Source organism: Boleophthalmus pectinirostris, unplaced genomic scaffold (assembly GCF_026225935.1).
Source record: "Boleophthalmus pectinirostris isolate CB_2022bp ecotype Guang Dong unplaced genomic scaffold, ASM2622593v1 HiC_scaffold_15, whole genome shotgun sequence".
NCBI lineage: Eukaryota > Metazoa > Chordata > Actinopteri > Gobiiformes > Gobiidae > Boleophthalmus > Boleophthalmus pectinirostris.
This window is the reverse complement of record NW_026571070.1, coordinates 7,075,136-7,102,864: the sequence shown is the minus strand read 5'-3', so window position 1 is coordinate 7,102,864 and position 27,729 is coordinate 7,075,136.

The window sequence follows — 27,729 nt, the reverse complement described above, 5'->3', positions numbered from 1 at the left end:
CCAGGTCTAAAGCACGACTACACCAGGACTACACCAAGACTACACTGGGACTACACCTGGACTAAACCAGGACTACACCAGAACTATACCAGGTCTAAACCAAAATTACACCAGGACTAAACCAGGTCTAAACCATGACTAAACCAGGACTAAACCAGGTCTAAACCAAGACTAAACCATGTCTAAACCAGGACTACACCAGGACTACACCAGGTCTAAACCAGGACTAAACCAGGACTACATCAGGACCACACCAGGACTAACCAGGTCTAAACCAGGACTACACCAGGACTGAACCAGGTCTAAACCAGGACTAAACCAGCAATAAACCAGGTCTACACCAGGTCTACACCAGGACTACACCAGGATTAAACCAGGTCTAAACCAGGACTAAACCAACAATAAACCAGGTCTAATCCAGGTCTAAAGCAGGACTACACCAGGACGACACCAGAACCAGGCTCTTTCTCCTGCGGTCACCAAACGTCTACAAGGGCACACCTCCGGGCCTGTCATGACAGTCAGACCTGGTTCAGTTCTGGTTTAGTCCTATTTTAGTCCTAGTTCAGTCCGGGTTTAGTCCTCCTAGTTCAGTCCTGGAATCAGTCCTGGTTTAGTCCAGGTTTAGTCCTTGTTTAGACATGGTTTAATCCTCCTGGTTCAGTCCTAGTTCAGTCCTGGTTCAGTCCTGGAATCAGTCCTGGTTCAGTCCTGGTTTAGTCCTGTTTTAGTCCTGTTTTAGTCCTCATTCAGTCCTGGTTTAGTCCTCCTGGTTCAGTCCGTGGCGTGTGCGGTACAAAAGTCCGGCATTTCGCTCAATGTTTCTTTTGCTCAATAATTCCTGCCTGTAAAGTGCTGACATATTTTTGACAGCAAAGTCGCGTCTGTGAATTCATATTCGTACTGAAGAAAGCGTAACTGTTTCATTTCTTTTCGTGATTATAATTCTCGATGTCGTAACTTTTCAATTCATATTCTGATGGGTAAAATACGCGCAGTACATTTTATGTGCGACTGGACTTATTCAAGATTTTCCGAATATTCTACAAATTTCTAACCTATGCACACGAATATTTCTGAAAGCTTTCTTACTCCATACTATTGCCTATTCAAACTGCCTATTTTCCTCTGCTATTAATGTCCGAGGCCTCAGAGCAATTAGATTTTCTCTAAATACGGCATTAAATGAGAGTAGTTTACTTTTAAACAATAATCATGAGAAAAAATAATAATAATCATATGCAATGGATGTAAACAAAAATGTAATTGTACTAGTAAAAAAATAAAACTACTTTCAGCTACCAGACCAAGAGTTTGTTTTCATACCTGACAGTTTCGAAACCGGTCTGAAAAAAATAACCTAATAACATAGGAATAGGATCGTTAGCATGGAAGTTGTTGGCAAAACTCCTCTTTGGACTCTGAAAAATGTGAAAAAAAAAATGCTTGTAAACTTACTGCAGTGAATAATTAGGATTCTCAAAATGCGTTAGGAAAATGAGGGATTACTCTGAACCACTGCAAACATTTTTCTCATTAAAAAAGATATGTTTTGGTTTACATTGTTAATAACTTTGACAACTATATTTTCATACTTTTTGCAAGCCATGGATAGTGTGGTCAGCGGAAAATATGTTTTTGCTTCACATAAATAGTAAATTCAGAATATAAAAAAAATACAGGTCCAATCAATTGAATGTTCCACAGCATTTGGTCATACAGGTGTTTTTTTTTTTTTTTTATATACTGTACCATGAAAAACAAATGCATTCTTATTGTGAGTAAGGGGGGGGGGTCACCTCTCCACAAACCTGATATGTGACTTGACTTGGTGGCATTGCCTACTTCTCTCCATGCAGATTGATACTTTAAAGGGGCAGTCTGGAATTTTGGACATAGGACCTCATTTCCTCGTGAGCCAGAGTGTTGGAGACGTGTGGAGACGCTTTTAAAAATATTTGCAGAGGTCGCTGGTGCTGGGCTAGTACATGTCAATGGCCATAGTTATCCTGCCACTAAAAACAGTTTTATCCACTCCACAAAACACCCAAAACAAATCTATTATTACACCAGACTGTCGATGTAAATGTCTGTGTTGATAGAATAATGTTTGAAATAAAACTAACCTTGCCTCGCATGAATCGTCGCATGTTGAGGGACTATTTTCTCTTATATTAGTCCACAGCTGTCGAGCTTTCTATCAAGAAGTACAACTCATTGCTGCTGCTGCTCAGACATAAATCCTTCAAATGCAAGGTTGGTTTTACTTCTAAAATTATTCTGTCAACACAGACATTCACATTGGCAGTCTGGCGTTATAATAGTTTTGCTTCGGGTGCTTTGTTGAGTGGGCAGGACTGTTTTTAGTGCCAGGATAATTAAAGGTGGGAACAAGTCTTTGTTTTGTAAGTCTCAAGTAAGTCTTGAGTCTTTGATCTCAAGTCAAGTCCCAAGTCAAATACAGGCAAGTCCAAGTCGAGTCTTGAGTCACTGGCTCATAAGTCCAAGTCAAGTCCAAGTCGTCTGCTTTGAGCTTCAAGTCATTTCAAGTCTTTAAACCAAAGTACCAAATATAGCTTAGATTTTTGCAATTTTTATGAATTTTAAACTAAATTGTTCTTATAAAGTCATAGTATATTTATATATGAGTATTTCTAGAGTACATAAGAGTAGCAGAAATGCATTTTTTTTTTTTTTTTAATGTCTTGATAAGATCTTAGAGTGAATTATTACAATCAGAATAGAAAAAAAAAAAAAAAAAAAGATTTAAAAGTGCTTCAAGTCTTCTTAAGTCATGGGCCTCAAGTCTCAGTCAAGTCCCAAGTCAAATACAGGCAAGTCCAAGTCGAGTCTCGAGTCACTGGCCCATAAGTCTAAGTCAAGTTCAAGTCATGCTTTGAGCTTCAAGTCATTTCAAGTTTTTAAACCAAAAAAGTACAGAATACAGCTCAGATTTTTGCATTTTATATGAATTTTAAAGTAAACTGTATTTATAAAGTCATAGTATATTATGAGAGAAGTAGACATGCACATTTTTCCTTATCTTAGAGTGAATTCATTACAGTCAGAATAGAAAAAAAAAATCAGTTTATCGACTGGACAAAAGTTAGTTTGGTTGAAAACGTTTCGCAGCTCATCCAAGCTGCTTCTTCAGTTCTGGTCAGACGCTGGTGGACACTTCCTTATATCTGCAGGGAGGAGCTAACTAACTGAAACTAACACACCTACTTGTTTACAGTTTTCTGTTTGTTAGTTTTTGGCCTATTGACCTGTACAGGGTGTGGGTCTAATTAGCATAACAATTCTGTCTGAGTCCTCCATTTCTGTTTAGAGAAGGATTCTCTTTTTAACAAAAATTAAGCTTCTTTCACTCCCCTCTCAAACCAGTTATTTTCTCTGACTAAAAATGTGTACCTCACTGTCCTCAAATGAGTGGCCCATGGCTTTTTAAATGGAGATGTACAGCAGACTGAGGTCCACTGCTGCTCCTCATCTGTGTTGGTACATCCTCTTGTGAAGTAGTTGTTCAGTTTATCCAATGTGGCGTTCAGTGCAGTCTTTAAAAGTGCTTCTCATGTCTTCTCAAATCACTGGCCTCAAGTCCGAGTCAAGTCCCAAGTCACTGATCTTCAAGTCCCAGTCGAGTCCCAAGTCTTAGTCCATTTTACTCAAGTCTCAACATGCACTAACCTAGCACCAGTGACCTCTGCAAATACAAGGACTGGTTGGAATATTGAAAAAAAAAAGGGTCTCCACACGTCTCCAACACTCTGGTTCACTAGGAAATGAGGCCCTATGTCCAAAATTCCGAACTGTCCCTTTAATGCCACACTTCTGAACATTCAAAGGTTCAAACCCTCCACCCGAAACGTTACTACACCACAAATCTCCCAGGCTTTTTCCTCAAACGCTCTATACTCACTCTATACTTTGACAGCTTTTATGTTTTTTTTATCCATTGCCAGAAAAGTATAGTTTTAGAAATGACTCTGGAAACTTTGGTAATCTTTGTGAAAGCTCTAAAATGTTTAATGACTCCATAAATAACAGTGAGCGATATGAGGTGCTGTATTTTTCATTTATGGAATTGCTGGGCGCAGTCTAAACTTTGTGTGGGCCATAAAAGGCAGGGGGCATTTGTGTGATAGCCGGAGCTGCAGGTCAGAGGACAGAGATCTTAAACGCCCCCAAACTCTGATCCTATAAAACTTTTAGTGCCTCTGGAGCCGGGCTGCTCTGCTCCGGCTCCCAGACTGAAAAAGGTTATTTTCGTCGGGGCTTCAAATGGACCTTTTAACTCAAATTATTATTTAATTGAGACATAATGCGCTAAAGTGCAACTTATTTAATAACCAGAAAGTCGATCATGTTCAATGGAAAAAAAAAAAAACACAAAGTGACAGAAGTACTACTAATTCAACGGCTAGGGCAGGGGTGGGCAAACTTTCTGGCTCGCGGGCCACATAGGGTCCTAAAGTTTGACTGAAGGGCCAGACAGAAGACAAGACATAACGTGTAAAGAGCTCAGATTCATTACATTCTTATTCACATTTATCTAGGACTTCAGACGCGGGCTACACGTTTCATCACTGCTGTGAAAGATTCAGAACACATAAAACTGTTGAGACCTGTTCCACTGCACACCACGAGTGAATGTATATCGTCAGTTCACCGTTTTCGAATATGACCGGTAACAGCTCAAAAACAGAACTCACGCCAAACAACCACAGATATACACCTGTGAGTGTGATAAAACCTGACTCCAAAATGTTGTACACATTAATAATTACATCTCAGAGACCATAGGTTTCCTTGATTGATTTTGACCAGCTCAAACTGGAAGCAGTGCAGTCTTATATCTTAAGCACCAACTACTTCACTCATGGTCCGAATAACTCCTGTAAGAACACTTTCCCATAAAGCATTGCGGCCAACATAATACGCCGCAACTCAATGTATATATAGTGCGCCATCTACTGGAAAACGCTGGAAATGCATGACAAATAAAACATCAACAAGGTTTATTATTGTAATTTATTCCAGTTCGGCGGGCCGGATTAAAAGGTTTAAAGGGCCGCATATGGCCCCCGGGCCGTAGTTTGCCCACCCCTGGGCTAGGGCTACTACTATTACTGCTGCTACTACTGCTACTGCTATTACTACTACACTATGACTACTACTAGGACTATTACTACTATGAGTACTACTAGGCATGCTATTATTATGATTATTACCACTACATCTACGACTACTACGAGGACTACTACTATGTCTACTACTACTGTGAGTACTACTACGACTACTATTACTATGACTACTACTACTACTACTACTACTGCTACATCTATGACCAGGACTACTACGAAGACTATTACTACTACTACGACTACAATGACTACTACGACTACTACTGCTACTACATTCATGACTGACGACTACTATGACTACTAATACTACTACTGTGACTACTACCACCACTACTATGACTACTACAACTGCTACTACCACCATTACTATGACTACTACTACTACTTCTCCATCTATGACCAGGACTACTACGAAGACTATTACTACTACTACGACTACAATGACTACTACGACTACTACTACTACTACATCCATGACTGATGACTACTATGACTACTAATACTACTACTGTGACTACTACCACCACTACTATGACTACTACAACTACTACTACCACCATTACTACGACTACTACTACTACTTCTCCATCTATGAGTATGACTACTACTATGACTACTATGTCTACTATTACTACAACTACCACCATGACTACCATCACTACGATGACTACTATTTTTACTGCATCAACGACTACTACGAGGACTACTTCTTTTACTACTACTACGACTTCTATTGCTGCGACTACTGTACTACATCTATGACTAAGACTACTACTATGACTGTTACTACTACAACTTCTATGACTACTACGACTTCTACTATTACCACTACAATTACTACTATGACTATGACTACTATGAGTACTACTACTACTACCACCATTACTATTACCACTACTGCTACTCCTACTACCACTACTACTATTGCTACTGCTGCTACTACTACAACTACTATTACTCTAACTACAACAACTATTCTTATTACTACTACTATAACTACTACTTTGTGAGAATTTATTTGACATAGAAACAGATTTAAAGTTACTTTTGGTAGACGGCGAGTCATCTTGTCTCCATGGAGGATCTTCCATATGTTCCAAAGTATGGCATGAAACTTTTCTCCAAGGAGACAAGCAGATGGCACCGCCCAGCCTAGTTATAGGTCAGATCTGTGGAGAGGCGAGTCAGCCCACAATAAGAATACATGATTTTTTGGTATTTTTTGAGCACTAACAGCACCTTGAATAAAAATAGATACGTTTAAGATAATAGTATAGTTTGAAAGATTGCAGGTGAGGAAATAATCTCCATGGATACAAGCGGGGGAAAGTTACAGAGTGAATCTTTAGCAGCACAGACACTGGAGAAGCAGCACTGGTCTGTATTCTTAGCTTCTTCTCATCTCCTCTCGCACGATAGTTTCAAATGTGGTTTTTCAATGTCCAAAAATGAGACACGTTTCCTGTTTTTACGTGCCAGGCATACGGTGAGTGTTTATCTTATAGAGGGGGAGAGGGGGAGAGGTGGAGAGCTGGAGAGGGGGATGGGCAGAGGGGCGGAGGTGGGGGTGACACGGGAATGACCCCAGACCGGACTCAGGTCGATGATGGAGGAGAAGAGAGCAGAAAGAGGACATGCTTTTTGTCCACCGTCTTATCTGCTCAAGGCCATACCTCCTCGAGATGGAGAAAGAGAGAGAATTAGAGAAGGAAGGAGAGAGAGAGAGAGATGGAAGGAAGGAAGGAAGGAAGGAAGAGAAAAGATGGGAGGCACAGAAAGAGAAGAAAATGGCTGGGGAGAGAGAGCATGAGAGAGACAGCGAGGGAGAGGGAAGAAGCAAAAGAAGAAAATGCATAAAGCGAGAGGGAGAAAGAGAGAGGGGTAGAGGCTAAAAGGAGAGAGAGAATGGGAGAGAGAAAGAAACAGATAGAAAGACAGATAGAAAGAAAGAAAGAATGAGAAAGAAAGAGAAAGGGAGAAAAAGAAAGACAGAGAGAGAGAGAGAGAAAGAAAGGAAGAAAGCGAAAGAAAAACAGAAAGAAAGAAGAAAGAGAAACAGAGAAAGAGAAAAAGAAAGGAAGTGGAGAAAGAGAAAAAGAAAGACAGAAAGATAGAGAGAGAGAGAATGAAAGAAAGGAAGAAAGAGAGAGAGAAAGAAAAACAGAAAGAAAGAAAGAAAGGAGAAAAAGAAAGACAGAGAGAGAGAAAGAAAGGAAGAAAGAGAAAGAAAGAAAGTGAAAGAAAAACAGAAAGAAAGAAGAAAGAGAAACGGAGAAAGATAAAAAAAAAGGAAATGGAGAAAGAGAAAAAGAAAGACAGAAAGATAGAGAGAGAGAGAGAGTGAAAGAAAGGAAGAAAGAGAGAGAGAAAGAGAAACAGAAAGGGAGAAAAAGAAAGACAGAGAGAGAGAAAGAAAGTAAGAAAGAGAAAGAAAGAAAGAGAAAGTAAAACAGAAAGAAGGAAAGAAAGAAAGAAAGAGAAAAAGAAAAAGAAAGGAAGAAAGAGAAAGAAAGAGAGAGAGAAAGAAAAACGGAAAGAAAGAGAAAGGGAGAAAAAGAAAGACAGAAAGAGAGAGAAAGAAAGGAAGAAAGACAAAGAAAGACAGAAAGAGACAGAAAGAGAGAGAGACAGAAAGAAAGAAATAAAGAAAGAGATAGAAAGAGAAAGAGAGAGAGAGATAAAGAAAGAAAAAAAAATGAAAAAGAGGGAAACAGTTCAATGCAATTCATTTGATCTTCCAATAATTTATGTTTTTAGGCTCTGAAACAACAAATGTAATGATGAAATGATGAAAACAAACTCTTGGTCTGAAAAAAAAGAACATACAAACATGGGAAAGAGGGAAGTCGGACAGAAAAAAAAAAAAGGTATAGGGAGGCCAAGGGAGAGAGAAGAGGAGAGAGGAGGCCTTCCTTCAGGTCAAAGCTGGCACACCATCAGAAAGCAGTAATGCACAAAGGATCTATATATAGAATACAGAGCTGGGATGGTTTAATTACGAATGGAAGCTTCACAACTCAAAACAAATCATAAAGACAGACTGTGGCTCATTTTTGTTAGGTTGATGCATCTTCTGAATACTGGATACCATTTTTAGGGATCAAAATCCCCCAACCCTATTGCAGTGAGTACGTTTGAATGATCAGATAACCCAATCATTTGGAGGGTCACTGCAGCCAAGTTGTTAAAAACTGATTTCATTTACGGAACGTCACTAAACTGAGACCACTTTTATCAAATGCTGATCTTGAGTAGCCTGATTCATCATCCAATTTCACTTCGTGGAAACCGTCTGACCTCGCAGCATTAGGATTTGTTCGCTCAATGGTAGGCGGGTACTTTTTTTTATTTAACCAGTCGCTGCTGTTTGGTCATGACGTATGTAAAGCACCAAATCCCGTAGGAAGAAGGGCAACAACGTCTTTCTCCTTGATAAAATTCACCAAACATTCTCTTTGTTCCGGCTTTAAATCCTTGATCTCGGGAATCGTCGCCAACGCAGAATGTCTGTCTTCGTCTACATCCATCTCGACCTCTTTGTTTACTGTTGTGCTGTTCCAAAAAAGGGACCCAGACAGGCCCCTGAGTTTGACGTCATGGCTTCACAGCTCTTCGCTGATTGGCTGGTGCACGGTCTACAACTTCCGGGGTTCTTGCAAACTGTCTAGTGTGTTCCGATTCCTGACCTCGTAGTGGCTGGAGAGAAATGAGATTGGGCGAAAGCTATATTGTTATATCAAAGAGGTAAAATAAATAAATAAATAAAACAACCTTGAAAAATAAAAATAAAGAGCAAAAATATAAATGGTAATAATACATTTTAAATAAGTAGCAAAAACAGCAAGGGACTAGTCAAATATGGAACTAGAAAAGCACTCAGAGAGCGCAGACCTCCGCCAAGGACTACCCCCATTTTTTATATAAATTGCGATAAAATCAGTCTTCTGGATCAGATCTGGATCAGCCTTTGGAATATAAAAGAGGATCCCATTGTCCATCCCTGAGTCAAATTTCATGGGGTTTGGTCAATAATTAACCGAGATATTGAGAAACAAAATTTTTGGCCCCATTTACCACAATGTTAACTAAAATTTCAAAGTGATCCAGAATCCAGGATTTCTTCCGGATCACCCCCAAAATGAAATCAGTTCTTCCTTTTCACATTTCCAACAAATCCTGAAAAATTCATCAAAATCGGTCCATAACTTTTTGAGTTATGTTGCTAACAGACAAACAAACAAACAACCAAACAAACAGACAGACAAACAGACAGACAAACAGACAGACAAACAGACAAACGCCGGCAAAAACATAACCTCCTTGGCGGAGGTAATAATCATATAAATGTATATGTACAAGTCAAACTCAAATATAAAGATATAATAATACAAAATATATCTAATGAAACAGTGATTGACATGACATGGGGCTGTATATTAAATAAAGGTGAGTTGTTGTACAGCTGTATGGAGTATAATATGAAGGTGAAGATAACAAGGACTGAGCTGGCAGTGGGAGGCCTCCGCACAGCACGCAAATGGATCTTCTCCAACAGCCAGTGATGAAATACTGTACATAATGCGTTCACAAATTCAGCTTGATCTCGCTTTTGTTTAGCAGTCAAAACCGCACTCACAATCTTGACAATTGTATTTATATCTGGGCACTTTTTCTTTTGTCGAATCGCGTTCTGAGTCACCAACATCAAAGTTTAATATTCCCAAAGGTGGTACAAAGTCAAAAGCACTTCCTCTCTCTTCCTGTAGAAGAATTATAAGCTCCTGGCTTCACAGAACTCTGCAGCTCCTCGTACTATAACACCATCTGAGCGCTAGGCCTGTCACCGTAATTACCCGTGGTGGAAGCTAACAAAGTAAGAAGTAACAATGCAAAAGTACAATTTTTAGATATCTTAAAGGTGCATTGTGTAACTTTTCTGGTGGAGGGTCCATCAAATGCTTTTCTCCATGGAGATGTTTTTGTTTCACAGTATTGGTAATAGTAGTTGTGACCATAACAGCTTGTCAAAGCCTGATCCTGTCAGAACTTAGAAGCTCAGCAGGGCAGGGCCTGGTTAGGACTTGGATGGGAGACACTGGGAAAATCAGGTGCCACAGGGGGGCGCCAGAGGCAAAAATAAAACAAACTGTTGTTGTGTCCTTAGGCAAGCACATCACCCACAATGCCTAAATATGAAAGTGGTGTGTGTGTGTGTGTGTGTGTGAATGGTGGTGGTCAGAGAGGCTGATGGTGCCAATTGGCAGTCGTGCTTCCGTCAGTTGCCCCAGGGCAGCAGTAGCTTACTGCTACTGGGTCTGGAGTGAATAATACTGAATAATGCTCTGTAAAGTGTCTTTGTGACATATGTCTGTGAAAGGTGCTATATAAATAAAAACTTACTTACAGTATGGCATTAAACCTTTCATGTTACAGGTCAGATCTGTGGAGGGGCAAACCCGCTCACAGTGAGAATGTTTTTCTAGGTATTTTTTTTTAGCTATAACACCACCTGTAATTCAGTAAATGTAAAGCAGAGCTGTTTAATGCCATACTGTGGAACATTCTAGACAGAGCAATGACATTTCCATAGAAACAACAGAGAAGTTACACAAAGAACCTTTAAGATATAAAAGAGGTGTTTATTTTTTCTAATTATTTATTGCAGCTAATGCTTAAAAATAAATAAATAAATAAATAAATGTGTCAGTGGCATAAATTCAATTTCAATATTATAGTTTATCATCTATATTTATTTAAACAATATATCGAACTTCAAAAAATGTGGAAAGTGGAAGCATAATGTAAAATGTAATGGATAAGGAGAGGAACACCCAACTCACCATCTTCTTGAGTGCTCTCAGTGTTTCTTGCTCACATTTCATATGGACAATATTGGTCCTCTGCAGTGGTATCATGCTGGGGTGTGCCAAAACACAAAAAACTCATGGTCTGAAAACATATTCAATCCAGTACAAACTGGATTTAAACACATTTTCTGAAGCCTGTCATCAATACGGGTGTTCATGGTCCTGTTTAGGAGTTTGATTTGCAACCAAATATGGTCAGATTCTTTTAAATCAAAATTCAGATTAAAGTTTAACCTGAATAAGAGCACTTCAGACAGAGCAGTACCTCCAGTTAGCGTCACCACCCCAGGAATAGTTGATGACATCAGTGGTAAAGTAAAATAATTGACTTTTAAACATATTTGATAATATTACGCTCATACATAAATAAAAAAAACAATTAAAAATACTAGATAACACACCTAATTAAGATTGAGAGTTAAAAAAAAAGGAAAATATGTTTTTTTTAATGAAATCCCCAAATTGTCTTGAAAATTTAAGCCGCCTTTTCACTCATAAGAATCCTTTTCCTTTGTTCGCCACTATAAGGACGTCACGCTGAGGAGTCTCATTTCTAATTATCTTCTGTAATTGTAACATTTTATCTCTCCCAAGTTATTTTTCATGCTGCTTTATTGAGATTTCATACTTTGGAAATTGCAACAAAACCAAAAACTGTCTTCTCCTCCCACACTCACGTCAAGCATGTTAGAAAAATAACTTACTTGAAGGAATCTCATAATTTTTTTCATTGTTTTGTAATGTCCGTGGCGGTCTGCTTTTCTATCTCCATGGAGACAAGCGAGCGACACTACCATGCAGGCGAAGTTACAGGTCGGATCTTGTGGAAATGCGACTCCAGGAATGCAAGTTAGTCTTTTTGAAACTTGATCTTGTATTTCTTAAACTACAGAAGGTGGAACATTCCAGACAAACCAATGGAGACAAGCAGATCATGTTTTTACACTGCACTTACTGTGTAGAAAGCATTTTCGTTCAGTTGTTGCTGTTGTAAAGCACAATAAAGAAATAAAGAAAGAAAAAGAAAAGTTGCGCAGTTAACCTTTAAAACAGACCTGGGCATTGTACAGCTCCTGGGTCACATACGGCCTTCTGACCAGCCAATTTGAGCTACTTTGGAATTACACAATAAATGTATTTTAAAATTTTACCTCATGCATGGACCATAGACTGTATATATGAGTGGACATTGCGAATGCTGTAGCTGCCGAGTGCCGAATACAATACAATTGACTTAAATTTGGATCTTGTGGTTCCTCTCTTTGTACCTGCTGCTGTGAGCCTCATCATTTTGGTTTTAAAAATGATTGTATTAAAGGTTGTATGGAGGATTATTATTTTTTGTTTCCAAATTGTCAATGAAAGTTCAAAATACCACTACAGAGATGCAGCAGCCTTGTAATTATGATGACCCCCCCCAAAAAAGAATGAAAATCTATCAACTGTCGACGTAGTGAGGCCAGAGAAACATCAGCCAATAGAAAACGAGGCTCCCTCATTTTCTATTGGCTGTTAGGTTGTCAATCAAACTCCCTACGTTTCTAGTGTAACTGACTCACCGGCGCGCTGGAATTATGTGGTTTATGCAGCGTTTTTTAGAGGCTTTTTTAAACTGTCGATTCCTCGCAGTTCACACAAAGTTTGTTGAGATGGCGAACGAGAATCCACGACCAGTTCGCCTTAAAAGAAAGTCAGTTTTTGAGGTTGCTGAAAGAAGAAGAGAAGGGGAAAAGGAGCAAAGCCAAACTGAGGTGATTCTTGGTGATTCCTTCCAGCGATTGCGCGAATGAAGCAGACGAAGGCTCTAAAAACTGACGTGTCGGTCGCTAAATTATTTCTAGACAGGTCACTTCAACAGTAATTCTGAACTTGCAGTGGATGTAAACAAGCGTGATTTCTAAAGTAAGGAGGCGGGAGGAGGTGTTTCTACTTGTGGAGCTGTGGAGGAGGAAGGTGGTGTCACGCATGCACAACATTTGAAAAAGGACTGTCGCTGTATTTCTCTTCCATTAAAAAAATCCTCTACACAACCTTTAAGTCATTCTACATGGTTCTGATTCTATCTATCTATATATATATATTTTTTTTTTGCTGTTTTGTCCTTCAAAAAAAATCCTATTTATAACAAAGAGTGGCTCCAGATTACCGTGAGCCTCATGTGAGTGGCCCTTGAACGCTATGGATGACGTCACACTCACTTAGTCCTCTTCTTTTATACAGTGTATGGCATGGACTAAAGCTTTTTTTTTTTTTTTTCTTCTTTTAATGACATTTTTTTATAAGGCAACCTCACTTTTTCATTGCTTAGTTATAACATAAACTCAGGGTTCTCACTCTTTTTCTCCAACAAAATTTCTAAACTTTTCCATGACTTTTTCTTTGACCTAAATTGTTTTTTCCGTGACTTTATGGCACCTACATGTATAGAATTGATCAGACTTTTAGGGATAAATATGAAATGTTAACCCTTTCCACTCACCTTATGGTTTGGTTTTTTTAACATTCAAAATACTGTCAGTGCATTTATTGTCGTCTCTTTTAAAGAAAAGGCGCAGACGTTCAGAAATAATCATAGTAATCTAATGATAAATTAACAGAATGATGCAGTTGAGATACTAAAATTCCATGACTTTCTTAAAACTTTCATTGAATTCCATGAATTTTCCAGGCCTGGAAAATTAGTTTTTCAGTTTCCATGAACAGCGCTATTTACTGTTTCTGAAAAAAAGAAAGAAAGAATGAAATACAATTAATATAGAATAGAATTGAGTTAAGTATTTTGGCCCGGCCTTCCACTATATTTTCTGTTTTGCATGTGACCCCCATGGAAAAAAAAAAGAATTACCCACCCCTGCTTTAAAACAATTAAAATATAAATCAGCATAGGACCTTGATGCACAAATCCTCAAATTTAGCGTCACATTTATGAAAAAAGACACAGACGCAGCCACTTGAAATTGAAATGACACCAACTATTAAAAAGAGCCAAATTTCTCTTCCTTTACAATAATCAGCGCTGTTTTACACTGTGTCCCTCAGGCCACTCTTAGCCTCGTCCAAAAGCTCCAGAGTGTGAAATGTGGATGACTAAACGCACTATAATCAGTCATTTAATGCTTGGGTCTGTTATACAAGTCTCAGTAATGTTTTTGAATGAGAAAACCACACCATAGCTCGTGTCTATCATGCAGACTGTTGTGTACCGCGAGCTCCTTCTTCTTCTTCTTCTTCTTTGCTTTATAAATCATTGTTGCGCTTCTTCAGGCATTTTCATTTTTAATTCAAATGCATCAGCGTATGGGTTGCCAGAGTTTGATGCTTCTATATTACGCGAAAGTGACTCCTGTGAGCTTGAAGCCATGTTAGAATGTTGTTAGCGATCAAAAGCATACCCCGAAGTTGTGTTTTGTTTCATTCATGTTGGAGTAATCCTTTATGATGAGCCTGTTTACATCTCCAAAGCTGAAAATGTTCTGTTCCTCCTTGACTTGGGATGTCACGTAGCGGTAGTTTTCAAGTTTCAACGCCTACTTGTACGCCTTTTGTTCAGTAGAGATTGGGTTTTCCAGGGCTGAAATTATCCAAATTATTCTAGTGAAAGGTGTAGGGAGTTTGCAAACACACTGGAGCACTTCCTGTATTACCACAAGACATCACAAGGTGGAACAGAGTGTTTTCAGAGTGTTTGGGAGAAGAACTCGGCCTAAATGTGCAGGGTTTGCGTGTTAAACATGTGTGAATGAAACAAAACACAAGTCTGGGTATGTTTTTGATGAGGAAACAACATTATAACAGAGAAAATCAGGAAACTGTAATAAAGGCCTTTTAAAACTGAGCTGTTTTACTGTCAGATTGCAGATTTGTTGACCTGTTTTATGGTTCATATCTCAAATTACCGGGGTTTTCCACATGAAACAAAAACTGGCACAAAGTCCAACACCTTCTCTGTCAGTATAAATAAACAAAAGTGAAACTATTTTTTTAACAATAGCCTCAGAAAATAGTGCAATTATTCAGCTCCAAAAGTATAATTGAAGCCTGATCTTTTAAACTAAAGCTTCAGACTGTTCAGACGTTCAGACTGCAGGGCTTAATGCTCAATTACGATTTTTTTGTGAAATCCGATATTTTTGCGAGGTCGTTCACATTTCCAATTAAATGTGACTTGTATGTGACTCCAGTGTGAAAGTTAAATGGCCCGAAAGTGTCCCGCATGCGCACTGGAGGACACGATGACGTCAACCGCAGCGAGCGTGCTCTGTGTTTACAGAAGTTGTCCAAACATGGACGCGAGCATTGAGCACCTGGAGATTTTAAAGTTCCTCTTGTACCGGAGTCAGAACATGAACAACTTACTTGTTTTAAGGAGGAGATTGAGAAGAAGGATGAGGTTTTTGGCCGTGGTGTTTTGTGGGGCAGCGGCAGACTACCATGGAGACATAGCCAAGAGTGGTGAGTGGAGATGTGCTTCGCTTCAGTGACACTGAGTTCATTAACAATTTTCGCCTACTTCAGCGCAGAATAGTGACGTTTGTGGCTTGTTGATAACGTGTAGGTCGAATGAATGCGCTTTGGCCGTTCAGACTGAAGTCGCATGTCAAAAGATCGGATATGTATTGGTTTTAGGAGCACATATCCAAGTGTCCTAAGTCGCATTTGAAAAAATCTGATCTGTGTCGTTCAGACTGTCATTAAAAGATCAGATACAGGTAAGTGGAATTATTGTCATTTGAAAGAACGTTAAAGCATGAGAATAATAATGCAGGTTTTTTGATGATACGATTCAATATTTGTGGATCAATATGTCATCATCAAATTCTAGGTTAACACACAGTTACACAGTTAGCATGCTAGTGACCAAAAAGGAGGACGGAGGTTTGATTCTTGTTCACTACTATTGAACACTGCATTGGATATTGTGGTTGATGGTAAATGGATGCTCATTCTGATCTCCACTCACTCACATTTATCATGCAATTTCACAAATAAATGACATAATAAATTAAATAATGCATTATATGATTACACGATTCTCTTTTTGATTATCTCAGAAATACGTTACTGCATCAGATTTCTTTTAATTTAATTTGCAACATGTAACAAGCATATGGACATTAGACAAGACAATGCACTAAGTACAATACCGAACAATACAATACAAATACATGCAACGCCACAGCAAACAGAGTGTGTATGTGTGTGTGTGTGTGTGTATGTATGAGTAAGAGTGTGAGGGTTCAGCCTAGGTCAATATAAATAACAAACTGTGTACAGTAATGCATAGATTCTAACAGTGTATCGGAGGGATCAACTCAGTATTGAGAATAACGACAACTGTGGAAATATTAACAGTACATTTGCCAGTCTATACAGCTACAAGTGGGAAGAGGAAGACATAGGTATGTTTGTAAACGAGTTGTTCCAATTGGTGTTTAAGCCTCTTATTTATTCATGTGGCAAAAAATTCTTACCTTAAATGACAGTGTGATTTTTTTTAGTTTTTTGTCTCAATGTTCAGTTGTGTGTGTATGCCTATTTTTCATTAAAAAGAGTGTGGTGCATCTTATTAATATAACTTATTTAAGTACTTGCAGCATGGGCTATTTTTCATGTAGTTGTTGATTTTGACAGCCAATTTCACTTTAGTACAAAGTGTTAGACAAAATATTCTCTTTGGTTTGAGTCTAATGTTATATTAATATTTGAAACTGCATCTATAAGACATTTAGTTCACAAAAAGTATATGCTTTATTGAATTTCAAGTAACTGTATTGTGCGACACAGACTTTCAAACTTGCATGTACGGAGATGTGATGTATTAGGAGTATAGTTTCCATTATTCTGTGATTATGTACTAAAGGTGCTGTAGTGACAGTTTTAGTCCTAACCTTTTGTCGTTTCTGGATGCAGGGGATCCAGGCCTAACGCGCTACCAGATTGACACTTTAGATTATAGAGCAGAAAGGAGTAGGATGGATGAATAGATGTTCAATAATATTACAGAGTTGAATAGTGAAAGCTAGACCACCGGCCCGAAGGAGAGCGGCAAAAACCGTGTGACCACCTGTCACCCATACACCCAGTACACTGGCACCTGTGCATTTATATGGGGCTTGACTCCAATTTAACCTAAGCCTAAACAAAAGAAGAATGGCTCCTACAGGTGCAATATATAACTTTTCTGGTGGTCCCTGGGTATGTCATTTCTTTGCCTGGAATGATCCACAGCTCTACTTTACATTTACTCAATTACAGGTGGTTATAGCTTAAAACTATCTTGAAAAAAAGGCATTCTGAAGGTCAGCGGGGTTGCCTCTCTCCTTTCCACAGATCTGACCTCTAACTTGGCCTGGTTGGTTTCCATGAAGATAGAAAGGCAATACTATACGTGTGAAACATTCCAGACGAAGCAATAACATCTCCAGAAACCAGAAAACCAGAAAATTCACACTGTGCACCTTCAGCTTCCAGTCATATTTTTAGTCTGCTTTTATTCAGTTAAATTTTAGTTTTAGTCATAATGTCAAAATACGCTGGTTGACAAAATAAACACTGCTTTGTAACATGATGATTTGACTAAAGTACATCCTGTGTCAAACTTAAGAGAGTCCCTGAAGCTGCGATGTGCATTATTATGTAGTTAGTGGCTGTCAATCTACATGCAGACCTTTTATGTTCACCAACTGTAAGAATAAAGACACAGAAGTCTATATAATATAATTCGAGCTGGCACGTACAGTTCCAGTGTGTGAGAGCGAGTTTGATTGGCACGGCGCTGTACAGAATAGCTGTTACTTATTCTGTCTGAACCCCTGATCTTTTAAACAAGAGAAAAAACATTGATTACTTTACATCAAACCCTTGTTATCTCCGACACAGAGATCTGTTCAGCTTTCTGTTGTCTGAGTCATATTTATGATAAACACGCAAATTGGAAGTTACTTCAAAACATTTTACGATGCACCCATTGACTGCATATATAAATAGACAGAGTTAACCCGCTACCCAGTGCGTTCAGCAGAGGAAGTGAGCATGGGAGCGCTTTAGGCTCCATTGACTCTGGCTCCAGTTGACTTCACGTTAAAAAAATTGTCACCCCTCTCGCTGTAACTTCTGCAATGAACCTTGTCATTTTGGTCTTAAAAAGTGTTAATATTACTGTTGTTGTAGTTGTAGTAGTAGTAATAGTAGTAGTAGTAGTGGGTTTGTGTAGTAGTAGATTTGGTAGTAGTTGCAGTAGTAGTAGTTTTAACAATACTACTACTACTAGCAGTAGTAGTAGCAGTAGTAGTAGTAGTAGTAGTAGTAGTAGCAGTAGTAGCAGCAGTAGTTAGTAGCAGTAGTAGTAGTAATAGTAGTAGTAGTAGTAGTAGTAGTAGTAGTAGTAGTAGTAGTAGTAGTAGTAGTGGGTTTGTGTAGTAGTAGATTTGGTAGTAGTTGCAGTAGTAGTAGTTTTAACAATACTACTCCTACTAGCAGTAGTAGTAGTTGCTGTAGTAGTAGCAGAAGTAGCAGCAGTAGTAGTAGCAGTAGTAGTAGTAGTAGTAGTAGTAGTCACAGAAATAGTAGTAGTAGCGCCAGTAGTAGTCACTGTAGTAGTAGCAGCAGCAGCAGCTGCTGCATCTAAAGTATTAAGGCCCATTCAGACTGGGGCGTTAAGGCGTCCAATTTATATGCAGTCTATGTGGACGTGCATCAAGGGCGTCCTGCATTTTTGTGACGCATCTTTGGGCTTCTGCGAGGCATGAATCTATCTGCAGAGGTCACTGGTGCTAGACTAGTACATGTCAATGGCCATAGTTATCCTGCCACTAAAAACAGACTTACCCACTCCACAAAACACCCGAAGAAAATCTATTATTACACCAGACTGTCGATGTAAATGTCTGTGTTGATAGAATAATTTTAGAAGTAAAACCAACCTTGCATTTGAAGGATTTATGTCTGAGCAGCAGCAGCGAGTTGTACTTCCTGATAGAAAGCTCTGCAGCTGCGGACTGATATATGAGAAAATAGTCCCTCAACATGCGACGATTCATGCGATGCAAGGTTAGTTTTATTTCAAACATTATTCTATCGACACAGACATTTACATCAACAATCTGGCGTAATAATAGCGTTTTTAATAATATTTTTAATGTCAGGCTAACTATGGCCATTGACATGCACTAGCCTAGCACCAGCGACCTCTGCAAATACAAGGACTGGATGGAATATTTTAAAAAAATTGTCTCCACACGTCTCGAACACTCTGGCTCCCTGGGAAGTCAAGCCCTATGTCCAAAATTACAGACTGTCCCTTTAACTTGAAAACTGGAACAGAGCTTTTGGAGCATTGGAGATGTACACAGACTAATAATAAAGTGTTACTCAGACATATAAATGAAACAAAACACAACTTCAGGTATGTTTTTGATGATGTAACAGCATTATAAATCAAAAATCAAGTAAATTTTGCATAATATAGAACCTTTAACACTATTTACCCTGAAACTATTCAAAGTTAGACAAATGTAAATTGAAATTGTGTTAATATAGATTGACATTTACACTTGACGCCGTATCGTTATTTATAAAAGCGTATTTCAGACAGTCACTCTTTGATATTAAGTAATCATGGAGCTTTTCCTATATTAATGAATCAACTTGTTAAATCATTTCACAGAGCAGAAACAGACTGTTGTTGTTTAATTATAATAAAGAACGATTGTAAGACTGCATTAGCGCACGTGAAAGCTAATTGCAGACTTGTACAGTCCAGCACCTGCCTGTGTAAGCAAACAAAAGCTGTATTCATCCATTGTTTATTTTCATCTGAAGATTTATTCTATTTAATAGTTTATCCGGCAAAAACAATACATATTCAGACCTGAGCATTCTGTGATTTCCAATTCCCTCTCGCACCAACAACACAACACAGCTCCTTCTGTAGCATTCATGGAATCAATGCACCTCTTTAAATAATTCACTGCGGAGCTACAGCACTACTCACTGCTCGACAATACCGGGGCTTTGTAACTGGCAACACAACATCCAACTAATATTGTCTATACACTTGACACGTTTGATGGAGCACATGTTTTTCGAGCACATGCGATTGGGCCATTATCACATCTGAGGAGGAATTATCCATGAATATTAATGAGAGCAGAGTGGCAGACGCACCAGCTGTAAGGAAATGTGCTGCTCTAAATCCACAGATACACACACACACGCTGTTATATACTGCTCTGGGGCGGGAAAGGGAGATTTGACACAGGCAATCTGGTGGGGGGGATTTAAGTCTGATCATCTCTCTCGTCGTCCCGCCTCTGAACACGATCGTCCAATCAGATTTGATATTTCAGAGATGCATGTCAAACAAAGGAACTCATTGGTCACTCATTATTTGCAAAAAAACCACAAAAAAAACATGTTTCTCTCACCTCAGATCAGAGGTGGGACCAAGTTGGTGTTTTGCGAGTCTCAAGTAAGTCTCAAGTCTTTGACCTTAAGTCCAAGTCAGGTCCCAGGTCAAAGACAGGCAAGTCCAAGTCGAGTCTCGAGTCACTGGCCCATAAGACCAAGTCAAGTCATCTGATTTGAGCTTCAACTAATTTCAAGTCTTTAAACCAAAGCACCAAATATAGCTCAGATTTTTGCAATTTATATGAATTTTAAGCTAAACTGCACTTACGGTCACGTCACAGTATATTTGTATATGAGTATTTATATAAGAGTTATTGAAATGCTATTTCATGTCAAGATCTTAGTGCCAATCATTATGGTCAGAACATAAAGAATTAAGATTTAAAAGTGCTACAGTTATTTTGTCATGAAGGATCATGTTCCCTCTGTTTTACTGTATTGTACTGTATATTACTGTAGTACATTTGAGGATACCATCTCACAGTACTTCAGTTACTACCAAAGTAAAAAACTGAAGTGGGAGCGACATGTTCCAGTTTGTTCCTGTAAAATTAAGCACCGCATTTAGCAACTGTGAAGAGAAAAGTGTATTCAAAAACCTATATAATTTTAGGAGAAGCATCAAGTCTTCTCAAGTCACAGGGCTCAAGTCCAAGTCAAGTCCCAAGTCTTTGTCTATTTTATAATGTCAAGTCTTAAGTCCTAAAAATAGCAACTCAAGTCTGACTCAAGTCCAAGTCATGACTTGCAAGTCCCCACCTCTGCCTCAGATTAACAGACTTTAGTGCTTTAGTTATTGGTTCTGCAGAAATCTTACCTGTCCGGCCAGAACCACACACTCTGACACAACTTTGCAGAGACAAGTAGATCTGGAGCTGTGTCCTGTTTCCCTAATTTCATATGGTGTAATTAACAGACGGATTAACCGGTCAGAAACATTGCTTCCACATAAAAAAAAGGCAAAAAGATCTACATACAAGACTGAGAGACAATGCAGACTTTTACAGAATCAACAATCGAAGCACAAAACTCTTAAATATTTCAGGTAAAAGAAGTTCTATTTTTTTTTTTCTGAATCTTAGGGGAAATTTCTAAAGGACATATCTTCTGCATTTGAGAGACACGTGACACAAATGAGTGGCTGTGGTTGGACAATCTGAAGTGGGCGGAGGATTTTCACAATGTATGGTCCGGTTCCAGACCCTTGGAGATTCAAACAGAATGTAAAAGGGACTGGCTGGTCAGGCAAGCAGAACACAGCGATGGTTTTCCTGTCTTTTTTCCTCATACTCAGCCACATTTGTTTTAATACGGACAGACCATACATGTCCCTGATTGGCTAATCTTCCTGAGATTCACATCTTTGTATTGAAGGCAATAACTGAGACACACTTAAAGACTATGTACGATTCACTATGTAACTTTTCTGCTAACTGCCTGTCTCCATGCTCATGTTACTGCTTTGTTAGAAAAGTTAAATACCATATAGGCGAGTTTCAGCTGACGTCACTGTTATTAAAAGCCCGCGTTGCATGCTGGGAAATATTTTTATCGGAGGCAAGAAACATAGCGGTCAAACACAGTGCGTAACCTCGCGTATTTATCCCCGATAATGGTAAATTCCTGCTGCATTATAGGATGCACAAATAGAAGCACGGAAGAATGAAAATGTCTTTTTCATATTCCGAGTGAAAAGAACCACTAACGGTGAATTAAACGGCTTTCAAACATTCCCAGATCAAACTTAGAAGATCCTAGCAAACCATGGACTCCAACAAGTTCAACATCGCATCGAGACTCTTGGAGGTTTTCATCTTTTCTGCTGTAAATGGCCCAGGAGTTTCCACCAAGTCATTGTGGATATCGCCAAAGTGAATATTTGTCCAGGTAGTTGGCGATTCTGGCCAGAAATTTGGTTTGGTCCACCTTTTGTCGGGGTTGAAAAGGGTGATTTGGCGTCCGTCGATGCTTATGACCAATTTCTGGTCAAATGGTCTTGGGTCCTCTGCCGTTAGAGTGGATAAATAACTGGGATCATTACCCTTTACGTGCTTTCTCGCTCCGTACGTCATGTTGAATTAGTGTTGCTTGCTGCCGACCAAAATAATTCCCAGCATGCAACGCGCGCTTTTGTCAACAATGAAACTCGCCTATTGTGAAACATATTTATCCTCATGGAAATAGCTGATAACACCATCAAGCCAAGTTACAAGTAAAGTCTCTGGAGAGGTGACCCCGGGCAAAGTGAGAATGCAGGTTTAAGGTATAATAAACACTTCTAATTAAATACATGCAGGACTGATGTGTTTAATGCCATACTGTGGGACATGGGACACTCCAAGCTTTATCTTAAACAGATACTAGTAGAAAACCCTTTTATTTTTGTATTTATTTTATTTTTTTTAACCCTAATCCTCATTATACACAAAGGAATGTTACTATTTACTTTTCTTTTGCACAATTTCACTGCAAAACTATGTTATTACAGTTCCATGAGATGACATTAAACATGTTCAGCTAGCATGTATTGATTATGGAGGGTGTTGTTGAAGTTTTCAGCTTGTCCAAGAAAAGATAGAAGTAAAAGCCTGGAGACCAATGGAATGTGTGAAGCAGGAGAAGTTTATTTACCATCAATAATACAGATCCGGGAGGACTCAAAAAATCGACATAGTATGATTTCAAAATGTGAACATAGTATGATCTTTGAGTGTTCAAGCCCCTTGACTCTGCTTCCTGAAGAGGAGGTTTATAAAGCAAGTGTGGTGAGACTACAGAGGCCAGTAGACACCGGTTAGACAGCAACAGGCCACAGTTTAGATCAGGGTTGTCAAACTCATTTTGGTCCGGGGGCCGTATCCAACCTACGGGGCCGGATCAGAAAACTCATGGCATATATACCCCTAAAACAGCAATAAATTCAAATATTTGTGCAGAGAAAGGCAAATCTATTACAGAAATCTTTTTTAATTGATGAACTCTTTCTTTTACAAAATATTATAATATTATGAACAACCTGAAACTTTAAGAAAAAGGCAATTTCAACACAATGTTTTAACATGAACTTGTATGCAAATAGGAATAAGTCAATTTTTCTTGGGAAATCCTGCATTCGGCTCCACTTTTCTCATTTTTGACAGTTTGCTGATGAGGGTGTCACGGTCAACAGTCAAAACGATCGTCCTTTAAGAGCGTTTGGAAAGAGGCAAGTCTTCATTTGTGCTGCTCTGGTGGGAGGGGCCACGTACAGAGACGCTGGAGACGCTGCTAAGCTAAGCGGCGCAGAAAATTACCAATATTTTAATAGAAAATATAATGAACATATTTTAGTAGAAAATCAGCCAAGGGCCAGATTAAAGGTCTTGGAAGGGAGGAGCTGGCCTCCGGGCCGTATGTTTGACACCCCTGATTTAGATAGTGGTATGCCAATGGTGTGCCAAGGGAAGATCATGGTGTAAGTAAAGCTTTTGTGAGTCAATGTTAAACTGAGAGGTGTACGTGGAGGATAAATTACTTAAATTATCTTACAGGGGGGGTATCTATGAGCCAGGCTGGTGCCACCTAGTTCCTGCGCTTAATTTCTCTCCAGCGACTAGGTCAGGAATCAAAATACAATAGACGGTTCGCAAAAAGCCCAGAAGTGCAAGTTCGGGCTCCAAGCAATCAGCGAAGAGTCATATATTCAGTGCTGTCAACGATTCCCGAGATCGAAGATTTAAAGCCGGAATAAAGAGAATGTTTGGTGAATTTCATCAAGGGGAAACACGTTATTGCCCTTCTTCTTCTTCGGTGCATTACATACATCACAACCAAATAGCAGCGATTGGTTAAATGATAAAAAGTACCCGCCTACCATCGAGCAAACCAATTCTAACACTGCGAGGTCAGACGGTTTCTACGAAGTGAAACCGGCTGGTGAATCAGGCTAGGTGTCTATTGCGCAAAAGTAGAATAATTCCTTCTGTAAATAGGGACGACGCTCCCCAGATCTGAACTGTAACGCAGCGTAGTACTGTTAGGTGCTTGTCTCCTTTGTGATAGATTTATTTTGGACAGGTTTAATCGATACTGTGGAACATTCTAGACAAAGTGAGTAACATTTCCATGAAGACGATGTTACAGAAGATGTTACACAGTGTACCACATAAAAAGTCGATCTCCCAGATTCAAAATGTCTTCATCTTCACTTAATGTTGTCGCCTAATGTTACACGAAGCCGGTGCGAGACAACATCTGTACTTCCCGTTTTCCATTATAGTAATCACATGTACAAGAACACAGAGCGCGGCTAATCGGCACAGCGAGGGGCATTGCTTTAGTCATTAAACATCCCGCTTCTCATTAGCACCGCGCACTCACACGGATAAATATAGGGATGGGAAATGTAATATCCACTGGTTTCTGAGGAGCAAGAACTTCCAGGAAAAAATAAAGAGGAGGGGAAAAAAGACTTGCCTGCAGCGTATTGATTTAATATGTTAAAATCTGGATCCAAATATGATACATGAGCTCACTGCGGAGAGGAGACGAGAGGCTGGAGTCTGATTAGGCACAGCGCAGGAGTGGAATGAACTTAAGACGAGGGGAAACAACACGTGCGCAGTTTATATAAAGTAAGTTAGGCTTTTACACAATCAAAACAACAGCCATTTTGAGACTTATTACATGCAAAAAGTAGACGAATTACTCCACATTCAAGGTAAAACTATGATATATCCATAAAAACAAGCAGGTGATGGATGCCCTGACCAAAAAGTTACAGAATGCACCTTAACTCTTTCCCCCCTGGACGCCTACTAGGAACAACCCATACATATGTTACTAGGGCTACACCCATAGAGCATAATTGCATAAAAGAAAACAGACTTCCACGAGTGATTATAAATGATTTTTACACTCATGAACTTAATTGTAACACAGACATATTTATATCTCTGGAAACCTTAGACTGTGAACTATTCATTTATGGATGTTTAAATGTGGTTCAACTCATTTATAGGTGTATAACAGCTCACTGAAAATGAGAGTTTACCTGGTCAGGTGCAAACTCGAAAACAAAAAACTACATTCAGCATCTGATACTATATTCATAAAAAAATAAAAAATATACTTTGTCAAAGTATTTAAACAGATTTCATATCACCAGATACAGTAGAGCCAAGTGTACACCTGTTTTTACCTGTTGTTCACCTGTGTGCACCCAGTAAATTTTTTTCCATTTAACTTATTCAACTAATTTAGCTTATTCAACTAATTTAGCTTAATTTAGCTTAATAAATAATAATATAAATAATAAAACTCTTCCCCGTCAGTGTGTGTCCAGTATTTGTCATCTTGGTTATTTTCTCGTGTGCAGAGCTCCGCATAAGCGTTTTTTCTGTAGTGATTCTGTTATACATTGCAAAAGACTGAAATATTTTAAAGGACTAACCTGGGCAACATCCAGATTTCAGGGCAATTTTGGTTCATAATCGAGTATAAAGCTCAGATAGTTTGTTCGAACATCGCAGGACTCCACACAGACGCATCAGCGGCATTCTCACCTTCTCCCCGAAAGTCCGTCGCTATCGCTGTTTTCCACTTTATAATCAACTTCAACATCATCACCTTGAAATCTATAAAAGTCACTTTCTCTAAACTTATCCATAAAATACGTCCGCTGCTCATTATTTCTAAAACTGTGCGCCGCAGCGCCGCGATCTTTCCATTGCACTTGTTACTCTGCCTGGAATGTTCCACTTTAAACAGCTCCACCTTGCGTTATTAGGTTCTTTTTTGAGACCAAGAGTTTGTTTTCATACCTGACTGTTTTGATGTTGCTGTGGCTGTTCAGCTGATTTAAACAAATTTTGGTGGAGACAGGACGACAGCGCCATCTGCAGTCCGACTTCCTCAGGACAGTATCCCAGGTGTGTGAGAGTAAAAAAGCCACCTCGTCCCAGTTTACAGTCTCGTGGGCTACAGACAGTCGAAATTGTCAGGTATGAAAACAAACTCTTGGTCTGTAAAAAGAACCTAATAACATAAATTATCGGAAGACAAAATGAACCTCATTGGACCAGCTTTACCTTAAATTTATTCCTTTACAGGTGGTTTTAGAGCTCAAAAATACCTAGAAAAACAGGCATTTGTAAACCTTTCTATCTTCATGGAGACCAAACCAGACCAAGTTACAGGTCAGATCTGTGGTGAGGCAACCCCACTCACAGCCAGAATGCCTGTTTTTCTAGGTATTTTTGAGCTATAAAACCACCTGTAACTGAATAAATGTAAGGTAGATCTGTTTAATACGTGTATCATTTGTTTCTCAAAGTAAAACCAAAAATAACAAAACGAAAAAAAAAAAAAAAAAAAATGTCTTAATTATTTGTCTCCAAGACCAAAAAAAAAAAAAAAAAAAAAAACTGGTAACAATTTATTTATTTTTTTCTGTTTTCGATTTTGTATTTAAATGAATAATGGAAAAAATAATAAAAAAAAAAAAAAACGGATAATGGCCGTTTCCTGTTTCTGTGACTTAAAATGTGATGCGGGACTTTTGCATTGCATACGGACTGAACCACGACTAAACCAGAACTGATCCCAGGACTGAACTAGGGCTAAACCGGTCCAGTCCTGGTCTGGTCCCAGTCCCAGTCTGGTCCCAGTCTCAGTCCTGATCATCCGACTGTCTACGCGGGAGCACCTCTGGGCCCATCCTGATACTCAGTCGTGCTTTAGTCCTGGTTCAGTCCTGGTTCAGTCCGTATGCAGAGCAAAAGTCCCGCATCACAGTTTCAGTCACGGAAATGGCCATTATCCGTTTTTTTCCATTATTCATTTAAACACAAAGTCGAAAACTGAAAACAAACAAACCATTATCTGTTTTGTTTTGTTTTTCATTTTGGGTTTGGAGACAAATAATGAAGAAAATTGTTGTTTTTTCATTTTCTTATTTTTGGTTTTATATTGAAAGACGAATGAACGAATGAAACACAGTCATACTGTGGAATATTCAAGGCAGAGCAATGACATAACCGTATTAACAAGCACGTGACGGACCCCAAACCAAAAAGCTACATAGTGCACCTTTAAATATATGTATAAATATGTATGTATATCAGACAGAACACATTATAAACATGTTAAAAGATTAGTTAAAGTTAAAAGTTAACAGATACACCTAATACTTTGCACAATAGTTATGATTTTAAAACTAAAAATAATGATGATAACACCTTTATTTTTATTTATTTTTTTGTTAAAATGAATGTTCAAACTGTCAGAAAGATGCCATCCTTGTGCGAAAATTGTCTCTGCGTTTTGGC